Here is a 4,336-nt window from a genome sequence, read left to right as displayed (position 1 = left end):
GGCCCCCAATTCCAGATGGCAGGGACTCCTGGTGCCTGAGGCGCAGCCATCTTGTCTGGATGGGCACGTGATGTACCCGCCTCCCCCACATGCTGACTACCTGGTCTGCGGCTCTCATGTTCTTTACCTGACTGGCATTTGAATTTGTGAGCCCTGGCCTACTTGACTCTAAACGACCAGACAGAGAAATACAGAATTTCATGGAAGTGAGAAGAAGACATATTTCAAGGTATGGGTCCTTCCTAGCCTTTGGCTACAGATCTGGCCGTCTGCAAAGCCCTAACCCAAACATCCCTATTTTTCATTTCTCATCGATTCAGGAAATCTAGAAACAAGTCCCTGTTGGTTGCTTCGCTATGAAGACCAAGAAAAGGAATCACAATACAGGAAGGGGATTCCTTAGGGGAACACGGGAGGCACTCATTATCGGGGGGTCTCTCTCCTTTGCCCTCAGTAGCCCTCTTCCCTCTCCTCCTGGCTCATCTCCCACATTTCCTTCCTTTCCCTGTCCTCCCCGGCCCTCTCCATCTCGCCCTCGACCAGCCATGTGTTACCACGGGAACACAGATCTCTCCGTGGTCTGCGGGGCCATTCCACTTAACCCCAACCCTCAAGGCTCTGGCGTGTCATGGAAAGTTAAGAACTTCTGAGAGGTACCATGGGAAGAAAAAGTTCAGCAACGCGATGGCCACAAACCACGAACACTGGCCACATCTGGTCACTGTTCTTTACAAAACTCGAAAACTTTATCAAACACTCGATGGGGGGCCTTCCAGCCTATGCAAATCTAAGGGCCGGTTTCACATGCACCCAAATCAAGTATTTGAGGGAAAAGCAAACAAACTCAGAAACTGGGAGGCCAGGAAGCCAACAGTCTCCCTGGAGCTTCTAACTTGCTGACTGGCAGTAGTCAGTCACCAGACGAGAGCCACATTGAGTCAGATCCAGTGTTCTATCCTTGCCACTTTTATGACAGTGACAAGGAGGGACCTACTCAGAAAGAAATGCGTCTCCTCGTTAGCTAGATGTGAAAAGCTAGATGTGCCCCCAACTTAACTTAGTTTACTTGGAGAACCTATTGTCATTCTGTATGGAACTGTTTAGGACTTTTAAACCAGGAACCCCCAGCCTTCCCAAGTTGCTTATGGTGCTTGAAACCACAGGACCCTAGAGAAATTAGTCTTTATAACAATTAGTCCTTATTTTTAATGGCTTTTTAAAAATTGCCTTTAAATACAGGTAACGTAAAATTTACCATTTTAACGTGCAAGTCCATTGTCATTAATTACATCCACAATGTTGTACGACCAATGCTACCACCTTATTGCAGAGCTTCTCTGACATCCCAAAAGGAAAACTCATACCCACTAAGGAATGTCTCCCCATTCTTCCCAACCCCTAACTCCTGGCAACCACTGATCTGCCCTCTGTCTCTATGGATTTGCCTATTCTAGACATTTCATGTAAATGGAATCATACAAGATGTGGTCTTTTGATTCTGGCTTCTTTCACTTAATAGAATGTTTCAAAGTTCATCCATATTGTAGCATGTACCCATTCCTTTTCATGTACTCATTCCTTTTCTGGTTGAATAGTATACCACTGTAGGGTATGTGTGCAAGTTTTTGCAATATGATTGATGGTGGCTGGAGACTATGTGGCCGCAAGCTACCAAACTTTCTTTTTGATGGTCCTAGGTACTTGAGTATTAGACCAAATCCAAGTGTACCCTATCCGTACCATTTACAATCTAATAAATGTTCTATGCCTACTCAAATCTCACCTTTCCAGGCTGACAAGTCCTTAAAAATAGTTTGAAGACACAGAAAATCCTCACCCCCATGACTTCAGTTGCCTTCCAAATAAATCCAATTCAGAGCCAATCATCTCGCCTACTGCTAGGAATCAGAGCGACAGATCCAGTCAGAAGACCTCAAGAAGTTCAAGGTCTAGCAAGAAGATAAACACTCAAACAATTTCACCACAGTGGGATGACTTTCAGGATGGAAATCTAAACTGTGATGAGTTAAGTCCACAAAGTATTCCACCTGAGGGAGCACATAAGCTTACTATGTGGGCAGGTTATGCTTCGGTTTCCCATCTTACCTTCTTGCTGGCCAGGGTCTTCAGAGAAAAGCCTGTAATGAGAGAGGTGTTGCTTTCCTGAGTAGCTGGAGCCTTTATGATCCTGTATGTGTAGCATATACCAGGTTTGCCTAATGTACCACCTTGCTCACACTAAAGTGCGTTCATCTTTAAAGGTCTTCCTATGGCTTAGACCAGATTTGAAAGGGTATATTAGCAATACACCTAGAAACTTCACTAGCTATTCATTCCCTCCTTAGAAAACATATTAAAATGTGAACTAAGACAGCAATCCATGGGAAACTTCCCTGTTTATATTTTCTTTCCCCTCCCCAATGTTTTAATTTTGAAAGATTTAGAACCTACAAAAAGTAGAAAAAAAATACTACAGGGGCACCTGGGTAGCTCAGTCATTCAACGTCTGCCTTCAGCTCGGGTCATGATCCCGGGGTCCTGGGATCGAGCCCCGCATCCGTCTCCCTGCTCCGCGGGAAGCCTGCTTCTCCCTCTGCTTGTGTTCCTTCTCCCACTGTGTCTCTCTGTCAAATAAATAAATAAATCTTAAAAAAAAAAAATACTACAGAGAGCACCTGTATACCCCTCATCGAGACACCAAGTAACACTGGTGAACAATTGGTCACATTTAATTATCTAATAAGTAAATAATAATTAGTGTATCTATTCTCTCTGTATTTGTATTATATGTGTGTGTGTGTTTTGCTGAGATTTTGGAAAGCAAGCAGCAAACACATGACACTTCACTCCCAAAAGCTTTAGCATGCATCTTTTAAGAACAAGGACATTCTCCAAGAGAGCACAAAATTACTGTTATAACCCAAAATTTTAACATTGACACAGTAACTTTATCTAATACACGGTCCATATTCAAATGCCCCTCAAGGTCCCAATAATGTTCTTTCAGCTGTGTGTTTTTGATCCAGAACTCAATAGAAACCACAAGGTGCATCTTCTGTCCCCTTTAATCTACAACAGTTATTCCATCTTTCTCTTTCTTCCATGACAATGACACTTTCAAAGGGTCTAAGATGTTGTCGCATAGATCGTCCACCAATCTGCACTCTTCTCATTATTTCTCTTGATCAGATTCGAGTTAACAATATGACATAAATGCGATGGAGTATTTACTTCCCACTGCGTCACACTTGGAGCCATGTAATGCTAAGTTGTCTCCAATGCTGGTGATGCTAGGTGCTCACTTCGTTCAAGTATCTTTCCTCCTTTATAATTAATAAACTGTGGGGTCATAATTTGAGATTGTGAATATCCTGCTTTCCATAACCTTTTTACGTAATAGTTCAGCATCCATTGATGATTCTGAAACAATTATACTAGCAGTTGCAAAATGGTGATTTTATGATTTTATTCTTTTTCTGCATTTATTAGGTGGCAAGAAGACCCTCTCCCCAGCATCACTTCTGCCTTTTTTGATTATTGATGATTATTGATGTGGACTCATGAATGCATTTTTTAAACCCAGTGTTTATTACCATCATTATTTTGATTGCTTCAATTGCCCCAGATCTGACCACTGGGTGTCCCTTTAAGGCAGCTCCTATATTCTTTTGATTTGCCTTCATCATTGTTTGTGCATTTCCTTGACTTCTGACACAAGATATTCTAGGCTTGACTTATATTTCTCTGCCTTAGACCTAGAATTAGCTGTTTCTGCAAGGAGCCTTGGTTCCTTTTCATGGTAAACAGTATTTAGAAACCAAGATCTGGGTGCTAATTGTGCTCACTGCTACTGGAATATCATGGCTTCTAGGCTCTTTCACTGGTTAAAAGCAGAGATCTATTACTCTTTAATCATGAGTCCACAATGATACTTAGAATTCAAATCTAATACCAAAGAGTTCGTTCTTACTTTTCCCATTTGCTATTTGTATCTCCCCAGTTTTTTGTTTTTTTTTTTTTAAGATTTTTTATTTATTTATTTGACAGAGAGAGAGACAGCGAGAGAGGGAACACAAGCAGGGGGAGCAGGAGAGGGAGAAGCAGGCCTCCCGCCGAGCAGGGAGCCCGATGCGGGGCTTGATCCCAGGACCCCGGGACCATGACCTGAGCCGAAGGCAGACGCTTAACCGACTGAGCCACCCAGGTGCCCCTGTATCTCCCCAGTTTTTAAGTGCATTGCTATATTTACTCAGTTACTCTCTCCTACTAACACACAAAGTAGATTCAGAATTACTCTACTTGGGAATGCAAGCTGGTGCACCCACTCTGGAAAACA

General features: G+C 42.7%; 1 long non-coding RNA gene across 1 annotated transcript; it reads right to left on the bottom strand.

The window, feature by feature from the left end:
• Positions 1 to 1,229: 1,229 nt before the first annotated feature.
• On the bottom strand, positions 1,230 to 4,330 carry LOC145718225 (uncharacterized). Its single transcript, XR_014141665.1, has 2 exons — positions 2,483 to 4,330; positions 1,230 to 2,138 (listed from the first exon to the last, which is right to left on the bottom strand). It is a non-coding gene; the product is annotated as an uncharacterized LOC145718225 (long non-coding RNA).
• Positions 4,331 to 4,336: the final 6 nt, after the last annotated feature.

The sequence above is a fragment of the Leptonychotes weddellii genome, unplaced genomic scaffold (assembly GCF_054177405.1).
Source record: "Leptonychotes weddellii isolate Sample4059 unplaced genomic scaffold, ASM5417740v2 HiC_scaffold_12325, whole genome shotgun sequence".
Lineage (NCBI taxonomy): Eukaryota > Metazoa > Chordata > Mammalia > Carnivora > Phocidae > Leptonychotes > Leptonychotes weddellii.
The sequence above is the reverse complement of the archived record's forward strand: the minus strand, read 5'-3'. Positions and strand labels throughout refer to the sequence as shown.